This window comes from Chiloscyllium plagiosum, unplaced genomic scaffold (assembly GCF_037043375.1).
Source record: "Chiloscyllium plagiosum isolate Xiang-an unplaced genomic scaffold, Cpla_swu_hap1 HiC_scaffold_29, whole genome shotgun sequence".
NCBI classification, from domain to species: domain Eukaryota; kingdom Metazoa; phylum Chordata; class Chondrichthyes; order Orectolobiformes; family Hemiscylliidae; genus Chiloscyllium; species Chiloscyllium plagiosum.
In genome coordinates this window covers 9,261,750-9,288,780 of record NW_028270167.1, presented here as the reverse complement: position 1 = coordinate 9,288,780, position 27,031 = coordinate 9,261,750, and the positions used below count along the sequence as shown (strand labels likewise).

Genomic DNA, 27,031 nt, shown 5'->3' with positions numbered 1-27,031 from the left:
CAGACATACTTAACGATCTAGAAAGTGCTCAGTGACATTAAGTTTTTGAAAGGTCAGCTTCTGTTTTCCTTTATTAGTATCTCACTCTATTGCCTTGGCATTGGTAACGCTTAAATTTCTTCAAAACAAACTTTGGCCAAAAATTCAGTTTGGAAGGATGTGCTTGACTCCAGTTTACTCAGCCCAATGTAAAGGGTTTTAGTTTAGAAAGGCATTATGTGTTGGTGCAAGCCTGATGGGCTGAAGGGCCTGTTCCTGATCTGTATTGTTCTTTGTTCAGTGCTTCCTGTCAAAGTGCGTAACCTGGGCTCATAACTGAAGTAGCTTCACACACAGTTCCGATGCTTTAAGCCATTAATCGACCACAGTGTAAAGGAACACATCCTCTTGGTATCTCCCTTCAATTTCCCCTTCACAACTTGAAGCTTTGCCCACTGTGACAATCATATTGCACATAGGAATGGGCATTATTTGTTCTTACAATCATTTCACCATTGCCAATTTTTGTGCAGCTGTGCTTTAGATTCTTGATGGGTACAGCATCACACAAATAGCTTAGCAGACAGGTTACTGCTGATGTTTGTACACACCGTGCCACTGTTTCCATGAGTACGAGTCTCTTTACCTCAAGTAATATGATTCTTGTTCGGTTTACCACCAGGAGTCACAGTGTTGTTCTTTTCCTTGTAGAAGTGAGCACATCTCTTCCCTGGTAAAATTCGGTTTTGTTGCAGCAATAAAGACCCTCAAATTTCAAGAGGGCAGTGCACTCTCTCTCCTTTTATAGCCTGTTCACACAGCTCTGTACCACAGTCTGCCAGGCGTTGGGAGAGTGCTTGGAGCAGCTGGATCACTTACAACACTTACAAAGTGAGATTGGTCCTTAGTTACAGGGATCCTTTAAGGAGTTGCCACCTGTTTAATTTGGTCAATTTGGGTTCCTTCTTTAATTTGATTTATCCAAATAGAATAAGGAGAGACAGTTATCATATGGCGCAATGGTAGCATGGCCATCGCTGACCCTGTGGCTTTGGCTCCAAGTAACAATCCAGGACTCAAAGCTCAAGAAACGTGCATTCATAATGCAATCAAAATGCGGGTTCGAGTCCAGCCTCAGGTGACTGTCCGTGTGGAGTCTGCACATTCTCCCCGTGTCTGCGTAGGTTTCCTCTGGGTGCTCTGGTTTCCTCCCATAGTACAAAGATGTGCAGGTCAGGTGGACTGGCCACGCTAAACTGCCCATAGTGTTTGGGGATGTGTAGGTTAGGTGCATTAGTCAGGGGAAATGTAAAGAAATAATGTAGGGGAAAGAGTATAGATGGGTTACTCTTCGGAGGGTCGGTGTGGGCTAAATGGTCTATTTCCACACTGTAGGGACTCTATAAAAACAGTATCAGTTTGTAAATTCTTCCAACTTAAGTCAAAGATAGGTGGGAAGGGCAGGAGAGATGACTGGTCCCTGTGTATTATAATGAAAATGGGAGCCTCACCCTCAATAATTATATTTCTAAATTACATACTACATGCAACAGTTTCAACTGAGGTATTCAAGAAGATTTTCAATGATCTTTTGGACAGAAATAGGAATATTTTTTGAAAACTCACAGGATATCAGTGTTATTGGCTACACCAGCATTCATTACCCAGACGACAGTTAAAAGTCAATGACATTGCTGTGAGTCTGCAGTCATTTGTAGGCTAGACCAGGTGACATTGGTAGATTTCCTTCCCTGGAGGGCATTAGCGAACCAGATGTTTTTTTCTTGACAATAGATTCATGGTCATCATGAGACACTTAATTCCAGATTTTTATTGAATTCAAATTCCACCATCTGCCGTGGCAGAATTTGTATGTGGGTACCCAAAACTTTATTTGGGTCTCTACATTAGTAGGAGAAAGTGAGGTCTGCAGATGCTGGAGATTAGAGCTGAAAATGTGTTGCTGGAAAAGCGCAGCAGGTCAGGCAGCATCCAGGGAACAGGAGAATCGACGTTTCGGGCATAAGCCCTTTTTCAGGAATGAGGAAAGTGTGTCCAGCAGGCTAAGATAAAAGGTAGGGAGGCGGGACTTGGGGGAGGGGCGTCGGAAATGTGATAGGTGGAAAGAGATCAAGGTGAGGGTGATAGGTCAGACTGGGGTGGGGGCGGAGAGGTCAGGAAGATGATTGCAGGTTAGGAAGGCGGTGCGGAGTTCGATGGATTTGACTGAGACAAGGTGGGGGGAGGGGAAATGAGGAAACTGGTGAAATCTGAGTTCATCCCTTGTGGTTGGAGGGTTCCTAGGCAGAAGATGAGGCGCTCTTCCTCCAACTGTCGTGTGAAACGCTCCGCAAGTAGGCGGCCTGTCTCCCCAATACAGAGGAGCCTACTTGCGGAGCGTTTCAGAGAACACCTCTGGGACACCCGGACCAACCAACCCAACCATCCTGTGGCTCAACACTTCAACTACCCCTCCCACTCCACCAAGGATATGCAGGTCTTTGGACTCCTCCATCGCCAGACCACAACAACATGACGGTTGGAGGAAGAGCGCCTCATCTTCCGCCTAGGAACCCTCCAACCACAAGGGATGAACTCGGATTTCACCAGTTTCCTCATTTCCCCTCCCCCCACCTTGTCTCAGTCAAATCCATCGAACTCATTTCCGACGCGCCTCCCCCAAGTCCCTCCTCCCTACCTTTTATCTTAGCCTGCTGGACAAACTTTCCTCATTCCTGAAGAAGGGCTTATGCCCGAAACGTCGATTCTCCTTTTCCCTGGATGCTGCCTGACCTGCTGCGCTGTTCCAGCAACACATTTTCAGCTCTCTACATTAGTAATCTAGTGATAATACCCCGAGTCTCTTGCTTTTTCTTGCTGATGTGCAAGGATATGGGGAAAAGAGGACATTGGCACTAGGTAACAGAACTCGTGTAGAGACAATGGCTAAAATGGACTCCTTCAATACCATAACAATTCTGTAATTCTGTTTATGTTTCACATAGAAACTTAGTGCTAGACAATCCTTACAGTGCAGTAAGAGGCCACACAACCCACAAGTCTGCACTAATTCTCTGAAAATCATCTCACCCAGTCCCAGCCTACACATCTCTGGACAAAACTACTGTGGCCAATCCACTTAACCTGGACATCTTTGCATTGTGGGAGGAAACCAGAGCTCCCAGCAGAAACACCACACAGACACAAAGAGAACATGCAGACTCCAAGCATATAGTCACCCAAGGCTAGAATTGAATCTGGATTCCTGGCACTGTGAGGCAGCAATGCCAAATACTGAGCCACCCTGCTGTGATCATGTTGCCAATGACATGGGCTTTGATCTCTTTTCTGGTTGGGATTTGATCCCAGTTCCTTTGCCTACGTGTGGTGTTACGGGTCAGAGTTGCCTTTGGATCAAACCAATACAAAGACAAGATGGGGCAGCTTTGGTCAGCTCAGTTGGCTATGTGGCTAGCAGGTAGTTCAGAATAATGCTGACAGCACATGTTTCATTCTCATTCCAGCTGAGATAGCCTTGGGCCCTGCCTCAATCTGCCTTGATCCGCTGTCTGACAGTGGAAGGAAATGAGGTAAAAACACTGACTGCAGATGCTGGAAACCAGATTCTGGATTAGTGGTGCTAGAAGAGCACAGCAGTTCAGGCAGCATCCAAGGAGCTTCGAAATCGACATTTTGGGCAAAAGCCCTTCATCAGGAAAGCTTCCTGTGGAAGGAAATGGCCAAGCTCCAACAAAAATTGGACATTCTGAAGAATTAACAGACATTGAGCGAAAGACATGCCTTTTGGCAGAGCGTATTGACAATGTCCTGTGGAGAAAGTGAAGACTGCAGATGCTGGAGCTCAGAGTCGAGAGTATGGTGCTGGAAAAGCACAGCAGGTCAGGCAGCATCCAAGGATCAGGAGAATTAACATTTCGGGCATAAACTCTTCGTCAGGAACGAGGCTTGTGGGTCGGGGTGAGAGATAAATAGGAGGGGGCAGGCTTTGGGGGCAGGTAACTGGGAAAGTGATAGGTGGATGAAGGTGAGTGAGAAGGAGATAGGTTGGGAAGTGGGGGGGGGGGGGAAGTGATGGACAGGTTCAGAGGGCGATGCCGAGTTGGAGGTTTGGGACTGGGATAACTGTGTGGTTGCAGGGTCTCAAGACAGGATAAATGTGGATTTCAACAGCTTCCTCATTTCCCCTCCCCCCCCACATTATCCCAGTCCCAAGCCTCCAACTTGGCACCGCCCTCCGGACCTGTCCGTCACTCCCTATCACTTTCCCAGCTACCTTCCCCTCTAACCCCACCCCCTCCCATTTATCTCTCAGCCTCCTTGGCCCACAAGCCTCATTCCTGATGAAGGGCTGATGCCCAAACGTCGATTCTCCTGCTCCTTGGATGCTGCCTAACCTGCTGTGCTTTTCTAGCACCACACTCTTTACAATGTCCTATGTTTCACAAAGAATGTATGGAGCTTGTGGCACAGTAACAGCACATCAAGCTCATAAGCTTGGCCAGTCAGCTTCTGGCACACTATGACCTTCCATGATGAGTGGGCACCACAGGGGCTAGGACACACCATTTCTCCTAAAACAACATGTTGTTAAGTTTCATTTGGAATTTGGTGGTTGTTAAAGTGCCCTCTAAGAATTGGTTCTTAATTGGCTTCATTTTTTCCAGATGAGTTAAACAGGGGAATGCAGGGACACTGGGATAGCAGATAGGAAGTGTTGTAATACTGCATTCTGTAAATAACCATATTCACATGAACCACCAGTGCAGATTCACTAGACTGAAGGACCTCTTCTACACTGTGTGATTCTATAATTCAATGAACAGTAATAATCTCATACTAACCAGCTTCGGATCGAATTATCTTATCCTCTTGTTTTCTCATGCCCAACAGTACAGTTTATGATGCCAATATAGGAAAAATAGCCAAGGTCTTTTCCCCAGGGTAGGGGGTCCAGAACTAGATGGCATAGGTTTAGGGTGAGAGGGGAAAGATATAAAATGGACCTATGGGGCAACATTTTCACGCAGAGAGTGGTGTGTGTATGGAACAAGGACGTGATGGAGGCTGGTACAATTATAACATTTAAAAGGCATCTGGATGGGTACATGAATAGATTAGATTCCCTACAGCCTGGAAATAGGCCATTTGGCCAAACAAGTCCACATCGACCCTTCAAACAGTAACCCACCCAAACCCATTTCCCAGCATTTTACCCCTGACTAATTCACGTAACCTGCACATCTTTTGACTGTGGGAGGAAATACTGACACTGTGAGCCACCCTGAATAAGAAGGGTTTAGAAAGATTTGGGCCAAATGCTGGCAAATGGGACAACATTAATTTAAGGAATCTGGTCAGCCTGGACGAGTTGGACCCAAGGGTCTGTTTTCATGCTGTACATCTCTGTGACTCTATTACCATTAACAGAGTACACAAGGCATGTGAATTGTGTTGCAACAAAAGGATTAAGCTTCTTCATTTCATATGGTATCTTATCATATGCTTGATGCAATGAAGATGAAATTAACCTAGGGCATTTGTAAGTTTGCCAAACAATGTTGAAGACTCTGCTACCCACTTTAAGGGGTAAAGTAGTCTGCCAATGTGAGATGAAAAAATGAAATGCAGTCACTCTCATGCATCTATTATACTATTTGCCCAACTACCTACTAAGCTGAGAATAGACATGATTTGGAGGTGTCGGTGTTCAATTGGGGTGTACAAAGTTAAAAATCACACAACACCAGGTTATAGTCCAACAAGTTTATTTGGAAGCACTAGCTTTCGGAGTGCTGCTCCTTCATCAGGTGGTTGGCAAATAGACAGGTTGACAAAAGAGAAATGTTTTTCCTCAAAAGACAAATATATTTTTAATTTATTTGCGGTATTTGTGTACAGAGTGATGGTGATTACATATGTGCTATTGATTTTTGAATGGATTTCTGATTTTAATACTGAGGCCACGCATGAACTAAAATGGTTGACAAAAAAGGAAAAGTACTGATGTAAAACTGGCCGCAGCGATCATTTGACCACAGTTTGAGCCAAGCTTCAAGAAACCATCAATAAACAAGAAGCAGTCAGAAAAGCAATTCATGTTTTTAATCAAAAGAGACTGAAGCCAGTCAGATGTGAAGAAATCTTTTATTTCCTGCTAAATTTACACCTTTATAATAAGCTTGCATGTTGGAGGTTTTTTAAAAAAATTGCCTTTGATAATCCAGCTTGTAAACGAGGAACTAATACATTGGGAAACACAAGCCAGCTATTGTGTTGGACAGAGTAGAGGAGATCAGCTATTGTATTGGACAGAGTAGAGGAGATCAGCTATTGTGTTGGACAGAGTAGAGGAGATGGATTTGTAGCTGGACTTAGAGAAGGCACTCCGCCCTCACATTCCTATAGCCTCTTGAAAACAAAGCGCATGGTGATGATGAAAGCTGGAAGTATCTGAATATTGAGGACTCAAAGAGATCTGCAATATTCACAGCTGCCATTGGTTCAGGACATTCCCAAATAACCATGGTCTCAGGATAAAACCCAACTCTTCAAGAGCACTTGAAGGACTTTAAATGACATGGATTCTTTTTTTTTTAATACCAGCTATTATCCCCTGTTTAGTTTCATAGTCGTGTTTGATGTCATGTCTTTATTATTTTCTTTGACTTCATCATAAAATTGTTCCTCCTTTCCCTCAGGAATTTAGCTCCTTATTTTTTCTCGATGAACTAGTAAGCTACATTTTAATGGAACTGCAAGTTAAAAGGAAGAATGAAGGCTGAATCATCCCAGCCCCTGGACAACATGGACAATGGTGGGTCGGTTGGGAAAATATGGCAAGATTAGAAAAATGAGATTCTAAGGAAAGAATCAAAGAGGAAACAAAACTTGATTTTGCAATCGGGTTTTGAGCAGCAAGGGAAGAATCTCCCAAGAGCAGCAAGAGGTCCATTGGAATGTAGTTATATATTATTAACACTTAATATCACCTCATTGATACACATTTCCCAATTGTCCACTGAGCCAGAGAGAAACCAGATGGTGCCAAATTCCTGACTAGGAATTCAGAGGGGTACTTGGGGACTCCAGCTCACCACTTGCTCATGCAGCACACTTGCATCCGGAAAAGTAAATCTCCCAGAAAGTGACTGTCCACACCTTCACCCTCCTTTTGCCACCATCCTCACCTTCCCTCCCTCCGCATCCTTCCCTTCCCTCCCCCCCGCACCCTTCCCTTCCCTCCCCCCCGCACCTTTCCCTTCCCTCCGCACCCTTCCCTTCCCTCCCCCCCGCACCCTCCCCTCCCCCCCACACCCTCCCCTTACCTCACCCCGCACCCTTCCCTCCCCCGCACCCTTCCCTTCCCTTCCCCCCGCACCCTTCGCTTCCTTCCCCCTGCACCCTTCCCTTCCTTCCCCCCCCGCACCCTCCCCTTCCCCTCCCTTTCCTCCCTCCTGCACCCTTCCCTTCCCTCCCCCCCGCATCTTCCCCCTGCACCCTGCCCTTCCCTCCCCCCGCGCCCTTCCCTTCCTTCCCCCCACGCCTTCCCCCCCCGCGCCCTCCCCTTCCTTCCCCCCCGCGCCCTCCCCTTCCTCCACCCCGCGCCCTCCCCTTCCCTCCCCCCCGCACCCTCCCCTTCCCTCCCCCTGCGCACCCTCCCCTTCCCTCCCCCTGCACCCTTACTCAGAAGTCAAATGCTGTTTTGTCTTGCCATTTAAGCACAGTATTTGACTTCATGCCCTCATCATTTTCTTGTGTTTCACCATTAAATTGCTTCTCCATTGGTTTTGCCTTGCTATATAAGCATAAAGCTGGGCAGCTTGACATGGTTATCAGCTGTGATCATTCAAGGAGGTAGACATGTTGCTGCACGGCTTCACTAATATCATAACTGCGCCATATGGTAAACATAACGCATGTGCTTCAACCAGATGGTTGAAGTCAAGTCAAGGGAGACAGTTTTCAATCAGGGCTGTCAGTCAAGGGCAATGTCTGATATCAGGGCTTAGTCACAATCCAACACTCATCATCAGGGTCAGGGGCTCCATGCCACCCCAATCCTGACAGTGAGCCACCGTCAGACCTAAAGGTCCACTGGAACTAGCCTTGGGATTTGTTGCAAGATGTTCAAGGAGCTGCACAGAGCTCAGTCAAGGGTCCAGCCAAAGGTCCATCTCAACAGTTGGGGCCATTGGCCCAGGTTGGTCAGGGGTGGGATACTGGCATCACTGCTGTGCCCATCAAGTTGGGGAACTCGATTCTGGGGCATTGGAAGGATCTTAAATTCAGGTGGGGTGAGGGTGGGGAGGAGGGGGAAGAGGAGTTCGTACATTGGGAGACTGGGTCACTGTGGGAGTGGAGTTCATCCACCCTGGATTGGATGTGGGGGTTTGTGGAATACGATGATTATCATGGCATAGCTGTCGGGCTGGTGCTCAGCGAGCAGTGTAAGTGAAAGGTGTGTGGAGGCACATGCAAGTTCAGTACTGATAAGCTTGCAACATGGAGGTTGTTGTTGTTGTGTGTGTGTGTGTGTAAGATTGAGGGGAGGGTATGGTTTGCAGAGCCTGTAACTGAGTTGAACAGCCTGAAAACACAGCCTCATCTTCTAAGTGATATAAGACACTTCAAGGGGCAATTGCACTAACCAGGTTGTTTCACGCCATAGGTTGAAATTATCTATAATCACAATACCCTGCATGTGAATTGCCTGCAATATCCAACAATGCCATACACAAACGCTGGTCACATTGTGATGGTCATTCTTGATTGATCACAGCCATTTCTGGGAAACTGAAATAATCATAGGCGACCTTAAATGTGACACCTATGGGTGGCTATTCACAAAAACACTCCAAGATCTCCTCAGCTATGCAAGGGGACAGAGCTGATTCCCCTCACCTTGAACAGTATGCATTCACGAACATGAATTTCCATTCAATGGAGCTTCGTTTGGGTAATGTGGCTGGTGGGGGAGAGTGGGGTGCGTAAAGTACAAGGTAGCAGTAATCACACAGCATTTATAATCTCCTGCTTGACTTACTTCTAACCCACAAATATATCAAGGCAGTTACTGATGCAGTTAATGTCAAATGACCCCACCTTCATGACATTTCCCCATGACTGGCCAATGCTGCAGCCTTGGGAAGGAGGCTTTGCCTTCACTGCTGGCTTCCTCGAGGTGCAGGACACTACAGACTGTACAGATGTCACATTGAGAGGGCCATATCATAACGCAGCTGAATTCAGCAACAGAAAAGGATTCCATACCATCAGTTTGAGATTATTGCTACCACATCTCAGAACTCAGCACAAGGTACACTGGGAATATTTGCATGGAGACATAATACGCTGAGCATGTCAGAACTGGCAATGGTTTATGGGTTACTGATGACCACGTATAAAAGTGTACATTGTCACCGCAATGCAGCTTCCTCATGGAGGTATTCGGCTCCATGAGCTGGAAGGCCGGGGTGGATCAGGACCTGGCTCTTTGACCTACTCCTGTTGTAGGACGGAGCACAAGGAGGTGATGCTAGACTATTAATCCAATGGCCCTGGGTTCAAAATCCTGCTAAGACAGATGGTGGAATTTGGATTCAATCTGGAATTAAAAGTCAAATTATGACCACAAAACTGCTGGGGAAAAAGAAAATCCATCTGGTTCACTAATGCCCTTGAGGGAAGGAAACTGCCATCCTTACCTAGTCTGGCCTTTATATAACCCAGACCTGCAGCAATGTGGTTGATTATTAGTCCTCTGAGTGCTTTGGAATGGGCAATAAATACTGGGTTGGTCAGTGATACTGACGTCCTATGAACGATTAAAAAAAAGTGGGTTGTACCTGCCTTTGAGCAGGATGTGCATCAGTCACCTGGAGTCACTGATTCAGAAATAATTAGCTTAATTGGATTAGGAAAAGTAGATTATTATTTTCTAATTATGGTGGGTTGTTAAGATCTGGACATGTTACCTGCAATGGTGGTGGACTTAGACCCCATAGGAATATTCAAAAGGGAACTGGACATGTATTTAAATAAAAGAATAAGGTGCAGGATTGAGGGGGCAAAATGTAGGATGTGGGTTAAATTGGACAGTGTTTTCCAACAGCCATTACGGTTCAATAGATAGATTGGCATCACAGTAGGGCTCTGTGATGGTAAGGATTGATGATATAAAATGTACGGGATGGCAATCGAGGGCACTGTTCATGAATTACTCTCCTGTACTCACTGAGAAACTACCTTTCTGCGAAATTGCAAATGGACAGCAAATTTCTCATCAAGGCTGAGATCTTTCTATGAATGGGAGGGTCGCTGATGTTTCAATGGAGACATAATAGGCTGGGAAATGTCAGAACTGGCAATGAATTGTACATTAGTAATGAGTGAGTTCATTATTAATCCATGCATGAGAACAGAAGATTCATCCGAATGTATGATTCCTAAACTAAAGCTGATCTCTGACTGACAACATGATGCAGACATCTAATTTTATATATTTCCTTTTGTGAGAATCATCTTCGTTGCCCCATTTGTATGCTGTGCTCTCAGATCACTGGATGTGTTAGTTATGACACTGACAGTGTTTGCAGTCCAGTAGTTCTGCCTCAAGGATTGGCATTTGACAGCAAGATGAGACAGCAAATCTCAGCTGCTGTGATTAATATCGAACTGAAACTAAGAGCTTCGAGATCTCAATTTTCCATTAGCCAAATGGAGTGCATTTTAAGCACCACATTACAAATATAGAATAGGAAATTTAAGCATATCTTAACAAGGCATTATTAGCCAATACTCTCTCTGACAAATTGCACGACTGCCTTGTCTCTCTGCCTCAATGGGAGATGGAGCTGGCGGTGAGACAATAATAAGAGAAACCAAAAAGACCCAGATAAGAGTAGAATCTTCGGAACTCTCTGATGGCAGGCTTGGAGTTAAGTGGGCTTTTACTTAGCCAGGATGTACTTGAACCTGAATTAAGGTTTAGGCAGGTATACTCACAGATGAATTTCCTGCCCCTGAAGTCAATGAAGAACCTTAACACTCTTATTATTACTAGCCCCAGAAGGAGATCAGGCCACCCCAATGGGTCTAACCCTGCCACGGGGAGATCAGTTACAATGTACATGACTGGTGACAACTTAGCTCGGCCCAGCATGGGATCAGGGTCCTTCCATCAAAGGCACCCAGTACACAATTGAGGGACTGAATGCATCAGGAAGGTGGGGGGAGGCACTAAGAGCTAAGTTCTGTCCTTGCTACTGAACCCACTGTCTCCATTGCACTGGCACCCCCCCAGTGCGCGAGACCTCCCTCCCACCTTTCACCCCCAGTAATACCTCCCTGTGGCCTAGGTCACTGTGCAGTCCTGGCACTGTGGAAGCTGTACTTCCATCAACAGCCATCAACTCTCCCTTGGTGCCACTGAGTTTAAGAGACATGCTCCCTTCAATTGGCCAGGAAATCTCAGCAGGCATAAGATTTTGACCCCGCTGTGAGTATGTACAGAGGTCACCAACAGGTCAGATGGAAAGATGGAGGGAGAAATGGACTGGACTGGGAAAATGGGGAACTGCAGCAACTAAGCTACTAAAGGCTCTGTACCACCAACACAGACAATAAACTAAAGTTGTAGTTGTTTCTTTGTTTAAGAAAGGCAACAGAGATAAATCCAGGAAAATATAGCGCAGTGAGCTGTTCATCAGTGGTAGGGAAATTATTGGAGAAAGTTCCTACGGAAAAGATTTACTTGCATCTGGAACAGAATGGTCTTACTTGGGATAGCCAGTGTGGCTTTGCATGGGGGAAGGTCTTGTCTCACAAACTTGATGGAGTTTTTTGAGGAAGTGATGAAGATGGTTGATGAGGGTTGGCCAGTGAATGTTGTCTACATGGACTTTATTAAAGCATTTGACAAGGTTCTACATGATAGGCTGTTCCAGAAGATTAAACCACATGGGATCCACAGTGAGTTGGTAAGTTAGATATAAAATATCCTTGGTCATAGACAAGAGAGGGTAGTTGTGGAGGGGTGTTTTTCTGACTGGGGGTCTGTGACCAGTGGTGTTCTGGAAGCATCAGTGCTAGGATTTCTGTTATTTGTAATACAGCCACTGCTGATATAATGCCATAGTTCAGTTCCTGTGCAACCTGTGTCATAAGAAAATCGTGTAATAGCCCCATTTAAATCAATGGGACTGGAATCAAGTTATAGGAATGTTCACGTTCTACAAATAATTCTTTAATTTGGAGATGCTGGTGTTGGACTGAGGTGTACAAAGTTAAAAATCACACAATGCTAGGTTATAGTGCAACAGGTTTATTTGGAAGCACTAGCTTTTGGAGCGCTGTTCCTTCGCCACCTGATGACAGAGCAGTGCTCCGAAAGCTAATGCTTCCAAATAAACTTGTTGCACTCTAACCTGGTGTTGTGTGATTTTTAACTAAATTCTTTAATCACATTATAGCCAATTCATGTTGAAGAAACATGCATTATAACAGAACCAATTGTATTTATAAATGATTTGGATGAAAATGTAGGTGATTAGTAGGTGTGAAGGTATCACAGAAATTAGTGGATGGTGAGGAAGGTCGTTAAAGGATACAGCAGGATATAGATCAACTGGAAAGTTGGGCGAAGAAACGTCAGATGGAGTTTAACCTGCACGCGGGAGAGGTGATGCATTCTGGGAGGTCAAATGCAAGATGAAACACACAATAAATGGCAGGATCTTTAGGAGCATTGATAAACAGAAGGATCTTGGGCTGCAAGTCCACAGCTCCCTGAAAGTGGCAACACGAATGGATAAGATAGTAAAGAGTGCAAATGGCATTCTTGCCTTCGTTGGATGGGACATTAATTGGCAAGTCATGTTGCAGCTGTATAAAACTTTAGGCAGAATGTATTTGGAGTATTGTATGCAGTTCCAGTCACTGCACTATAGGAAGGTTGTGGAGGCCTTGGAGAGGGTGCTAAAGAGGTTTACCAGGATGTAGCCTGGATTGGAGCGTATTAGCTACAAGGAGAGGTTGGATAAGTGCCTATTGTTTCTGGTAGAGTGTCGAAGGCTGAGGAGTGACATGATACGAGTCTATAAAATTGAGAGACACAGATAGGGTAGATAGTCAGAGTGTTTTTCCAAGAGGGAAAATGACAAATGCTAAAGGAAAAAGGTTTAAAGCGAGGGGGAAAGTTTAAAGGAGATAAGCGAGGCATGTTTTTCTCATAAACAGAGGGCAGTAGATACCTGAACTGTGCTGCCAGGGGATGTGGTAGAACAGATATGACAGCTAAGTTCGAGGCATATAGACAGACAGATGAACAGGCAGGGAGTACAGGGATACACTGACCTTGTGCAGGCAAGTAGGATTAGCTAAGAATGACATTATGGTCAGTACAAGCATGATGGACCGAAGGGCCTGCTCCTTTGCTGTACTGTTCAGAACTAGAAGACTGTAAGAAGCGAAGCTAATGCCAAGCTGGAGGAAGAGACATTTCAAGATCAGAGGGGATTTTACAGATCAATCCTCTGCCAGACAGCAAGTCTTGCAGATGTAACAATGAGCGAGTGTGATTTAGTGTAGATAGATTCCAGGCAGCAGAGTATTGAACAAGTCAGTAATAAAAGATTGTGCAGGATTCGACTGCATGTGAAATAAAAGGAATGATCCAAATGTTAAGTGGAGAGTGCATTCTCCTTCACATCCAGTACAGGGCAATGAGAGGAAATTCAGGTTCCCTCAGACCAAGATGGATTTGGCAGCATTCTTGAATTTCTGCTGTTTCAAATGGGAATAGCAGACACTCTGCAAACTTAAACTAAGTGGAGCAAAGAGGTGTCCACTCACTCAGCCAAAAGCTGACCAATCAGTTACTATATCATATCAAGAATCCTCATGCACACCTACATTGCAGCAACCATCCCAATGCATCTTCCTCTGAATACTACAATCAAAATAACTGCAGAGAAACATATTCTGAACACTTCAAGCAACATCAAATGCTAATTCACTGGTTTTTACTTCCGTCTTTTTAAAGCTTAATTCTGTCTTTTAGCATCTGCTGCAGGATACAGAAAAGTCTTTCTTCAAGGGATGTCATTGTCACTAGCAAGACCAGCATTTGTTCTCCATCTCTAATTGCCCTTGACCCTGAGTGGCTCACTCGGCTACCTTCTAGAGTAGTTAAGACTCAACTATATTGCTGTGAGTCTGGAGTTACATGTAGGCCAGAATGGGTAGTGATAGCAAATTTCCCTCCTAAAAGGACATTAATGAGTCAGAAGGCTTGTTATAACAATCAATGATAGTTTCCTGATCGCCATCAATGAGTCCTAACTTGCAGTTCCAGAACTGTATTTGCGCCTATTTTCCAAGAGTATTAGTCTGTGCCCCAGGATTAATCGCCCAGTGACATCACCACTACACCACTGCCTTGTCAAACCTAGTACTGGAGTGGTCAATTCTCCATTTCAAACCCCCTTACATGTTTGTCCTACAAGACTGGGTTTTCATGGCATTGCTCACTGGCTGGCAGTATCTGCAACATTATTGTGATGTGCTGTTGCAGACTGGCTCTGTTCCTTTAACCACCACTTTGAAAGAGAAAATGCTTGGTAACTGCAACTGACCTGTCAAAAGCTTCTTTCATATATGCAATAAAAGGTGGCATTTTGACGACTGATCTCTCATGTGGGTTGAATGTCTCTTAAACAGAAAACTTCTGGATGTTACGTGCCTTTGGAAGAATCAGCGATTACACTGCTATATAATGAGAGAAGTGATATGCTATAAAATGCATAATGTATTAGTCTATAACACAAAAAAAAGACAATGTTCCATTATAATCGAACGGCTATTACTGAAACAGTCACAGGTAATTGGAAGTCAACTCATTTGGCTTACAAATAAGCACCTTGGATGAAATTTTGGCCATTCCTTAGTGATTAGTACGGTGAATAAGTAGATTATAGACATTCCGAGTGCTGCTATTGTTGAGTGGGGTATCTTTATGCATTAGAATAATTTGCTGGTTGCTTTGCTGATTTACGATGGCTCCTAATCCTTCTCAAGCAACACCTTAATTTTGAAATTCTTATCCTTATTTTCAAATCCCTCCTTGGCCGTGCCCCTCCCTAGCTTCGTATCCTTCTCAAAACGTTCAGAGACATTGCACTGTTCCAATCCTGACCTCTTTAGTAAACCCAGTTTTCATTACTCCACTATTGACGGCCATGTCTTCAGTTGCCTTGGCCACAAAGTTCTCGGATACCCTTGCTCCTCCTCCTCTCTACCTTCCGAACTCACTATCTGTGAAAACACACATTAAAATCTACCTATGTCTCCTCATGTGGCTTGCTATTGAAAAGATATTGCTTGAATAAAAAATGCAAGGTAAGAGACATGGAGATCAACAGTACTGAGAAAGGCCTTTTGGCCATTGATTCTGCACTTATCATAAACAACCACCTAATTATTCTCATCCCTTTTTCCAGCACTTGGCCCATATCCCCATATGCTTTGGAATTCTGATTTAATGTTTCATGTGAATTCCTATTAGATTAGATTAGATTCCCTACAGTGTGGAAACAGGCCCCTCGGCCCAACCAGTCCACACTGACCCTCCGAAGGGTAACCCACCCAGACCCATTTCCCTCTGACTAATGCACCTAACACTATGGACAATTTAGCATGGCTAATTCACCTGACCTGCACAGCTTTGTGGGAGGAAACCGGAGCATCCAGGGGAAACCCACGCAGACACGGGGAGAATGTGCAAACTCCACACAGACAGTCACCTGAAGTGAGAATCGAAACTCGGACCCTGGTGCTGTGAGGCAGCAGTGCTAACCACTGATACACCGTGCCGCCCTATATATTCATGCATTATTTCCTTTATTCCACTTTGGCGAAAAAACTTGGGATATTTTTATTACAGTACAAGTACTATACAAATACAACAAGAACAAAAAGTGCTGGAGAAACTCAGCGGGTCTGGCAACACTTGTGGAGTGAGAAACAGAATTGATGCTTTGAATCCAATGTGACTCTTTCAGAAGGACAACTGCGTTGTCATTCTACCAAGATAGACAGAAGGTTAATCAAAATAGCCCTTGCCTTTCATATCATCAAGATTTATATATAATTTTATTGTATCACAAACTCAGTAAATAGTCCATCCAACCCTGTGAAGGTTACTCCTCCCATTAATTAGCCCTAACAGTGAAACAACTTGTTATATTTTAAAACCACAGTGTTTTTATTTTATCTGTTGCTTGGTCAGATGATACTCTATGATACATTACACCTTGCTTTTTTTAGTTAAAAAAAAAGTACTTTGAATAAGAAGATAATTCACACCTATTTCAAGGTATTTTCTAATTACCCTGTTCAGAGCAGTCGGACTGTGAGGCCAGGCCTCCTGTCTCAGAGTTAGGGACATAATCACTCCACCAGTGGACGTCCATGCACTTTGTTCAATACAGGCAATTTAATGGATGGCTGATGAGACAAGGGAAACTTCATTGCCCAAATGGCACATTAAACCTGCTAGTGGCACGGAATTTTGTAAAATAACAAGCAATAAATACTGTGAATGCCGAATATCTAAAGTCAAAACTAAAAAGGAAGGAAATACCAAACAGGGCACATAAACTCTGTTCCTGTCTTCACAGGTGTTATGAGTCAGGTCCTTTTGTCAGAAGTGGAAAAGGTTAGAGATGTCACAGACTTTAAGCATGTCAGGAGGCTGGGAAAAAGGAGGGGGAGGGGAGGATAGGACTAAAGAAAGGGTCTGGGATAGGATGACGAGCAGGAGTGATGAAATGGCAAAAGGAATGATATGATGTGGAGGTAGAGGGGGTGGACAAGGTCAGAAGTCACACAACACCAGGTTATAGTGTTGAAAACACAAGTTTTCGTAGAGCCGCTCCTTCGTCAGGTGAAGTGGATGATGGCACAAGGCAGGCAGAGACGACAACAAAGCAAGAACCGAAAATGGGTGTGGAGGAAGCGTAAATGTGAATGACAGAATCCTCAGCAGTTGTCCAGAGAAGAAATAGACCAAAGGGCTTAAAGCTAATGGGGTTGACTCTGGGTGAAAGAAACCTCTCCATCAGAAAAGAAAGAATTTATACTCTGCAACACTGAAAAAAAGAGACTCTGAAATTAACAGTAAGAGAAAGAGATGATTTCACTGATTAATAATTGAGCAAAACTGAAATGAAGATGAATGCCTAGCAGCACATGAAGCTTTATAGAGCACAGCTGAAGCAGCAGCAGGTTCGAACTAGCTCAACGGTAATGAAATATTCATTTGTTCAGATTTTTATGAAATTTTGGCACGGAGTCATCTTTACTCTTCATTTTTTAATCTCAGAAAACATTTAATAAAAAGTGGTCGACATTCACTGAGAAAGCACCTCATTGCGTACCCAACTTGCCCCAGTCTGAGTCCGTGTGCTGGGTGTGTTCCAATTCCATTGTCCACAATCTTTTGAGCAACCCGTAAAACCCTCTCCTTAAAACCATTGGCAATGAGTGGCCAGCAGTGCTCAGGCACGGAGCTGAAGATAAACAAGAAATAGCAGGGACTGAAGTTTTCAATGGGCAGGTCTGAGGGTGTCATCAAAAGCATAAACAGTTTAATTATGGTCACGTCAGCACTAGCTCAGCACTCTCGACCTGAGTCAGTAGATTATGGATTCAAGTCTCTGTCTGTGGATGAGACATTAAATTGCGGTGTTTTTTTCTGCTCAGGTAGGTGCAAAAATCCCAGAGCACTCTTTAGCATTAAAAGAGAGGAGCTATTAGCATCGGAGAAACCCTACATATGGCAGTAGGCCATTCGGCCCATCGAGTCCACAATGACCCTCTGAACAGCACCCCCCACCCTATCCTTGTAACCCTGCATTCCCCATTGCTAACCCTGCACATCCCTGAACACTATGGGCAATTTAGCATGGCCAATCGACCTAACCTGCATATCTCTGGACATTTACCTGGACCATCTCTGACACCTCCCTCCCCTTCCTTGACCTCTCCATCTCCATTAATGATGATCGACTTGACACCGACATTTTTTATAAACCCACCGACTCCCACAGCTACCTGGATTACACCTCTTCCCACCCTGCCTCCTGCAAAAATGCCATCCTGTATTCCCAATTCCTCCGCCGTATCTGCTCCCAGGAGGACCAGTTCCACCACAAAACATACCAGATGGCTTCCTTCTTTAGAGACCGCAATTTCCCTTCTCATGTAGTTAAAGATGCCCTCCAACGCATCTCGTCCACATCCCGCACCTCTGCCCTCAGACCCCACCCCACCAACTGTAACAAGGACAGAACGCCCCTGATGCTCACCTTCCACCCTACCAAACTTCGCATAAACCAAATCATCTGCCGACATTTCCGCCACCTCCAAACAGACTCCACCACCAGGGATATATTTCCCTCCCCACCCCTTTCCACCTTCCGCAAAGACCATTCCCTCCATGACTACCTGGTCAGGTCCACGCCCCCCTACCACCCACCCTCCCATCCTGGCACCTCCCCTGCCACTGCAGGAATTGCAAAACCTGCGCCCACACCTCCTCCCTCACCTCCATCCAAGGCCCTAAAGGAGCCTTCCACATCTGAAGTTTTACTTGCACATCCACTAATATCATTTATTGTATCTGTTGCTCCCGATGCGGTCTCCTCTACATTGGGGAGACTGGGCGCCTCCTAGCAGTGCGCTTTAGGGAACATCTCGGGACACCCGCACCAATCAACCCCACCGCCCCGTGGCCCAACATTTCAACTCCCCCTCCCACTCTGCTGAGGACATGGAGGTCTTGGGCCTCCTTCACCACCGCTCCCTCACCACCAGACGCCTGGAGGAAGAACGCCTCATCTTCCGCCTCGGAACACTTCAACCCCAGGGCATCAATGTGGACTTCAACAGTTTCCTCATTTCCCCTTTCCCCACCTCACCCCAGTTCCAAACTTCCAGCTCAGCACTGTCCCCATGACTTGTCCTACCTGCCTATTTTCTTTTCCACCTATCCACTCCACCCTCCCCTGCCTCCCGACTTATCACCTTTATCCCCTCCCCCACTCACCTATTGTACTCTATGCTACTTTCTCCCCACCCCCACCCTCCTCTCATTTATCTCTCCACCCTTCAGGCTCTCTGCCTGTATTCCTGATGAAGGGCTTTTGCCCGAAACGTCAATTTTGCTGCTCCTCGGATGCTGCCTGAACTGCTGTGCTTTTCCAGCACCACTCTAATCTCGAATCCATTTTGTTCCATAAAAACAGAAATTGCTAGAAAAAAACACAGCCGATCTGGCAGCATCAGGGAGACATTGACCTAGTGGTATTATCATTGGATTATTAACCAAGACACCCAGTGTTCTGGGGAGCCAGGTACAAATAAAGGCAATTTGAATTCAGTACCAAATCTAGAATTAAGAATGTAATGATGACCCATGAAACAGTTGGCGATTATTGGGAAAAATCCATTAGGTTCAATATGTCGTTTAGAAAAAGAAACTACTCTCCTTACCTGGTCTGGCCTACGTGTGACTCCACACCCACAGCAATGTGGTTGACTTTTAACTGCCCTCTGGGCATTTAGGAATGAACAGTAAATGCTGGGCCAGCCAATAAGACCCAGAATTCGTGAATCAACTAAAATTGCAAAGTTGCTTCCATTTTGGGTCTGATAGGTCTCTTCTTCAGAGCTGTGATGAGAGGTACGACTCAACCCAGCTCCTTGGTTTTACTTAAAAGTCTCCGAACTTGTTGCTCCAAACTGTTTTTACCTCAAATAGCAAAGCCGAATTCCGGAGATGCTGGAAATCTGAACTGACAAGAGCAAATTCTGGAAATACCCAGGTGTGGAAGCAGAGGTGGAGAGAGTGGAACCTGGGTGGAATCCTGTTGAGGTGTTGTCAGCTTTGGTCCTCGTTGAACATCTGGAGGGACATCTGCATTTTCTCTTTTCGAGAATGTTCATCAAACCGCAAGCCAGTCAGGCAGTAGTGAGGCCACCTGTGGGCCTTCCCTGGGACTCTAGACCAGAGGCAGTGGTCTTGCCTACTCAGACCTGCCTGTTAAAGAGAGGCCAGCATCTTTCATATTCAGTAGCGTGATGGAGAAGGTGTGGATACTTCAGTAGAACACCCACCAAAGCCTCAGGATCATGGAGCAATCCAGAATGCAGTGAAGTAAGAGTAGGGGAAGGGAGTGAATTCTTCAAGCGTGGTCATGGGTAGAGGATGGAAAAGGGCAGGCTCATTGGCCAGGGCAGGAGAGATACCTCTTGGCAGGACTCCCTGCTTTCGATCCTCAGACCCTAAATGAGTGCCTTGGATACACCTCTGTCTACTGATGGGATTATACCGACGGTGATGACGTGAGGTCTTCCAGTGGCTATTCCCTGGCGTCTGGACAGGAAGGTTGACCATGGGTCTTCCCATTCAGATGTTATTCGGCTGGAGATAGGAAGGAGGTAAGGTTCAGCACCGGCACCATCCTGCCCTTCCTCAAACTCACCACCAGCGAGGACCATCAAGTACAGGAGCAGACATGAGTCAATCAGCCCATCAAGTCTGTCCCACCACCGTTCAATGGGATCATGGCTGATCTGATAACCCTCAACTCCACCTTCTTGCCTTTACCCCCATGACCCTTGATTCCCTTCCTGACACCAGACGATTCCAGCCAATGTTCCAGATCTGTTACCTTCCACCAGAATCTGGCTTTTTCTAGCTTCTTCTCTCTGATATCTGTTGACCCACTGTAGAAATCAGAGACTCAACACCTTGCCCAAGTGAGTGTGCTACATAAGGATGCAATAACAAGATTAAATTTATATTTCCACGGCGCTTACCATAATCTCATAATGCCTCAGAGGTACAGCTAAGATATGGTCTCTGCTGAAATGCAGGGAAACGTGACCCTCAATCTGCCCACCGCAAGCTCTCAAAATGATCTCAGTTTCAGACGCTCGATGAGGAATGAATGTTGGCCAGGACAGCACTGTGGCAGTGGGAGTGGTGTGGGAAAAACTCCTGTGTTCCTCTTTGCAATGGGAATGGATCACTGGCAAATGTGATCATGTCCCTCCCAGAGACTGATGAACAAATTCAATGTTGACAGGTTTTCTAATGAAGGGTCCGGCACAGGAATCCTCCCTTACATATTCGGCCTTCTGTTTACTGTCCTGTAATTATTACATGTGGAGACTTGTCAGCACCGACAGGCAAAGCACAGACAACATCAGATCATTTAATCAATGTCGGGGGGATGTGTTGACTGCTAGAAATTAACTCAGCATGAACCAGTGGCTGAAGCTAGACTTTGCCAGTACGACAGGCACACCTTGTGGCACATTTATCTGCTGAATTATATGACACAGAACAATACAGCACAGGAAAAGGCCCTTCGGCCCACGATGTTGTGCTGAACATGATGCCAAATTAAACTAATCCCGTTTCCCTACTCATGGTCCATATCCCACCATACCTTGCATATTCATATGTTTATCTAAAAGTCCCTTAACCACCCGTATTGTATCTGCCTCCACTACAGTGGCTGGCAATGTGTTTCAGACTCCAACCACACTCTGTGTAAAAAACTTGCCTATCATATCTCCTTTGAACTTGCCCCCTCTCCCCTTAAATGCAAGTTCCCAATAGTTGACATTTCAACTCTGGGAATAAGATTCTGACCGCCAACCCTGTCGACGCGACTCATAATTTAATGGACTTCTTTCAAATCTCTTCTCAGCCTCCGCCACTCCAGCGAAAGCAACCCAAGTTTGTCCTCCCTCTCCTTATAACCCATACCCTCGCTGAACAGTATTTTGATTTTTCAGAAAGCTCAAGGGAAGACAGTGGGCACAACCAGGTGCACAATCACTGTATCATGAATCAAGAAAGCATTGGTAAGATAGCAACTATTAACACGATCAGTCAAACAGACTGCCAAAACCAGTAGGGCACGTAGACCTGTGGCAGAATTTAAATACTTCACAGGTTAGCAATCCGAAATAAGAACAGCAAAAGGGCTCAGGCAACAGCTAACAGAGCTATCCTTTTAGGACCTTTTGTCCTAGGCTACACAAACTGGGGTTAGAATGGTCACAAGCTGAAGCTTTGAGGTCACAAGCTCAAAGGTAGTAGCCCCATTGTGCCTCCAACCCTCATTCTTTGGGGTTTTCGGTCTCTGCCCCCAGCTCTCCCAGACCCCACCCCAACCTCATTCACCCAATCCCTCACAGAGAGGCCATGCCAATTTACATGGCTCGAAATGGGGTCACAGTGAACACATTTGGGATGCACTGTTTTAGTTAGAAATTGATACATGTGGACACATTAGTTTTTACCTGTTGAGGCACATTGTACATCTACTTTAATCCTCAGGGGTTGCATGGGGAATGTCACCTTCACATAAAATAACTTTATTTCCCCCACCCATGAGATGTGGTCAGCATTGGCCAGGTCAGCATTTATTGACTCAATGCAGTTAAGAGAAGTCGAAAAGGGTGGCACTGAAAAAATACAGCAGGTCAGGCAGCATCCAAGGAGCAGGAGAATCAACATTTTGGGCATAAGCCCTTCCATCAGGAATGTTGGGGGAGGGAGTGGGGGAAGGAGCTGAGAGATAAATAGGAGAGTGGGGTGAAGAGTAGGTAGCTGGAAAGGTTATAGGTAAATGGAGGTGGGGGTGATGGTGATTGGTCAGAGCAGAAGATGGAGAGAATAGATGGGAAGGAAAATGGATAGATAGGACAGTTCAAGAAGGGTGCTGGGTTGGATCTAAGATAAGGTGGGGAGAGGGGAGATGAGGAAACTGGTGAAATCGACATCGATCCCATGTGGTTGGAGCGCCCCAAGGTGGAAGATGAGGCATTCTTCCTCCAGGCGTTGGGTGGCTTGGATTTGAGCAGTAAACAGCAGTTAAGAATCAGCCATGGTGCTACAGGTCTGTAGTCACATGTAAGCCAGACCAGCTAAGGATTGGAATTTCCCTCCTATAGGGAATTAGTGAACCAGATGGGTCTTTACAATTGACAGTGCTTACATAGTCACCATTAGATTAATATGTCAATTCAAGATTTTAAGAAAAATTAAATTCAAACTTTGCAATCTGCTATGCTGGGATTAAAATACACATCCTCAGAACAGTAGTCTGAGATTCTGAATTAGTTCAGTAATACTGTCACAAAGCCACTGCCTCCCCCATACCTTTCCAATGTAGAAGAGCTCTGCCTGTGTGTTGTGGTTATCACTACTCTTCGAGCAAGGCTGGTGTAGATTGTGAAAACCATTCACTCCATTGCATCCTGGCTGAACCTCAATCTCATAGTAAAAAGTTGTAAAAATGTATGTTTGAACAGGCAGGACCTCTGAGGGAAGGGTAGCTGCTCTGATAAAGCCCAGCTCCATCAGTACTACAACACAACAAAATCCAAGATTACTGCACATTGGACTCAAACTGACTACTTTCTGAATCAAGATAGGAGAGTGCTATCAACTGAGTCAAACTGATCTTATCTGGAGGAGGAAGAGCACAAGTGTAGCTTCCATCTTAACCTCATGTGTGTTCTGAAGTTAGGAGCAGAAGTAGGCCATTTTGCCCCTCGACCCTGCTATCTCAGAAGGTTGTAGCTGATCCGATTGCGGTTCTGTAGTGATTGGACCCAGCGCCAGGTGGATCTCATTGACTGATTGGTTCGGATTAACAACCTGAATTAGGGAGCCCTGGCTGACAGATATCAACAGGAGATTCAGAAAGTCTTATTCTAGGGACAGGCTTGGAACTAGCTGGTCAGAACCCATGTACTGTATGCATGTAAATAAAGGCTGACTTGTTAATGGCATACCATTCTCTCTGCAGTTACCTCAGGCTCCAACTTCAAATTCCCACCTTCCTCAATAACCTTAGATTCCTAATTGACAGCGGAGTCAATCTACACTGACCTCCAATGATCTGCCCTCTATTGCGCCTTGGGAAAATGTTCCATAGCTTTATGACCCGCAGAAATATTTCTCATTCCATCTTGAATGTTCATCAGCTTTGTGCTGAAATGTACATTTACACCGACAAAAGGTCTCTCGACTCACAAGGGAACCAGAGTGGCCCAGGATCTGGAACATAATTTCCACCTTAAAACGACCTGCTGTTGTAAAATGTGTGCTGCTGACACAAGATAAGAGTGATATCAGGCTCAGCTCAGATTCTGCACATTCGAAAAACATTCCAGAACTCACTAGGTTTGGAAACAAAGAATTGGTCACAACTGTGCAGATACATGTCTGGAATCCCATTCCCATATCACCACCCTTCAAAGTGATCAGTATACCCACAACATAATTCTAGATAACAGAGGCGATGCGTTCAGACCCTATCTGTGATCACTCCATCTGGAGCATAAGGAGGAGTTATCCCTTGAGAGTAACACAGAACGTGGAGCCCGTTTGCATTTTGTTCCATGACACAATAAATGCTCGGAAATTCAGTACCAAAGGGAGGACAACAGTATCCTCTCACTGGTGAAATCAAGTGGCTACGTTCAGATAGGTTGCTCTCTGCCTCGGGTAATTAGCATCGGCTTGAAGTCACTGCCTGACAGTAAGTGTGCACAGACACAGCCTCAGCTTAAATACACACACACACACACACACACACAAAGCTGGGTTACTGACAGTCACTGACCTATAGTAACCTCCACTGCTGCAGAAGACAGCAGTAAGCGCTGCATTGTCGAGTGTGACAATTTACTGGGTATTGGTGCAAATCAACTGGTGCAGAGCTGGCCCATCAGATATGAAAATATTGTGGCTTAATGTAGACAATTAATATTTAAAACTGAACGACTATGACAACCTGGGGCCATGGAGTGCAAATAAATTCTTCAATGGATACTGTCCCAGTTTTTTTTTTACATTTGATTTTCTAACAGATGCAGGGAAAATCTTTGAACATTGGTTCGACTCACAGGACACATGTATTCAGGATGCACATACAGGTCGTACATGCACACGGACTCACATGGATACAGGACACACGCACAGATGACACACACACACACACGACATGGTATGCACACAGGATGCACATGCACGTGATAACACACACACAGGGCAAGCATGTACACAACCACACTGGTATGACACGCACATGGGACACACACACAGGATGTACATGCATACAGGACCCACATTAGACACAGGACCAACGTGCACACGCTGCATTCCATGGCCCCACGTTGTCACAGCAGTGTTGTTTTAAATATTAATTGCCATCACTAAACCACATTGGTATTTATCTCTGATGTGCCAGTTGATTTGCACCAATACCCAGTAAATTGTCACACTCGACAATGCAGCGCTTACTGCTGTCTTCTGCAGCAGTGGAGGTTACTGTAGGTCAGTGACTGTCAGTAACCCAGCTTGCTGTCTGTGTGTATGCCTGTGTGTGTGTCTGTCTGTGTGTGTGTGTCTGTGAGAGAGAGACTTCTGTATTTAAGTTGAGGCTGTGTCTGTGTACACTTGTCTGTCAGGCAGTGACTTCAAGCCGATGCCAATGCAGGGGGAGAAATGCATTTTGCTGGTTTAGCAAAGTCCAGTGAGGGGATGCTTGTGCGCGTCCTTTCACATGGTTTTGAAAGGATTTGTACGGAGGGGTGCCACGAATGTCACCCCACGAAATCCGTGGGCAGAACAGCTTAGATCACAAAAGACTGAGACCAAACTTCTGGTCCTCCTTGTAGATTCTGACAGGGGCTATCCAGTCAAATGTAACCTCTAGCAGGTGGGAGACAGTGGTGCAGTGGTACGTATAACTACACCAAGCCGGAGATCCAGGCTAATAATTCAGGCTGATAGAGGTTGGAGTCCCACCATGGCAGATTGAAGAGATTAGAGCTGTTCTGCTTGGAGAGAGCAAGGCTGAGAGGAGATCTGATTGAAGCTTTCAAAATCACGAGTGGGCTGGATTAGAGAGGGAGAAACTATTCCTGCTTCTAAAAGGAACAACAAGGCATAGATTTAAAGTAATGCGCAAATAAAGTGAGAAATAAACCTTTTCACACAGTGAGTAGTTACAGTCTGGAATGCACTTCCTGGAAATGTGGTAGAGGCAGATCCATTTGAGCCATTCTGAGAGGGGCACTGAATGATTACTTGAATAGAAAGAGAGTGCAAGAGCAGAGACAGATTGGTACGAGGTGATGATGTTTGTTTGAAGAGCTGGTGCAGGCACAATGGGTTGTAACAATAGGGCAGGATCCATCAGGGTAGGTAGGAGGATGGGGCAAGAATTCAGCTCATCATCCCCTACAGAAAGGAGGTCCTTCTTCAGACCACGCCCCAGCCCCTGAACTGAAGATCAGAGACTGCCCTCGACTCATGTGGGGAGCTCCTCCAAGGGTGCTTCTCTGGATCTGACAGAGCACACGTGCCCTCCAATGTTGGGTCTTGGCCATTTGTTGGCAACACGTGCAGTGTACCAGCTGTACTAGCCCATGGTGCAGGCGTAACACTGGCGTCGCACGTGGGGTACAGCAAGACGGCTACCACCTGGACTGGTGACTGCTGACAACCAGGACAAGCCTTTATACTGTCTGCACTAAAAGGCAGGGAGGCCGTGAGCATCCACACAGACGTGTCAGGTGAGCGAGCGAGCGCTCAGACAGCCAGTCAGCAGCCTTTAGGTGCAGCTTGAGCTGGGTTCCCATTCCTGCACGCACAGTGTCCCCTTGCAGCAGCATCGCACGGAGAGGTACCGAGTACACTCCAAACTGCATCGTTTCTGTGCAGACGCTACTTGTGCATGGATCTGGGACGTGCCATGATGGTGCCGTTCGGTCCGTGGATATGCAGCGTGTGCAGACCCTGCAACAAGGAGAGTCCCGATGACGTGGTGCCTAGTATCCAAGCTGGAAGTCTAAGAGGAGCAAGTGAGGAGCTGGAGTCACCAGCTCCAACACATTCTAGTTCCTCTCCAACACGAGGTAAGACAGGAACTTCCATGTT

At 45.6% G+C, this 27,031-nt stretch overlaps 1 protein-coding gene and 1 pseudogene across 4 annotated transcripts in view; both read right to left on the bottom strand.

The window, feature by feature from the left end:
* The window catches only part of abcg4a (ATP binding cassette subfamily G member 4a), a 148,781-nt gene that overhangs the window by 59,444 nt on the left and 62,306 nt on the right, over nt 1-27,031 (bottom strand). The gene's annotated exons all lie outside the window — the stretch shown is intronic.
* Nucleotides 520-14,674, bottom strand: LOC148142247 (large ribosomal subunit protein eL33 pseudogene; annotated as a pseudogene).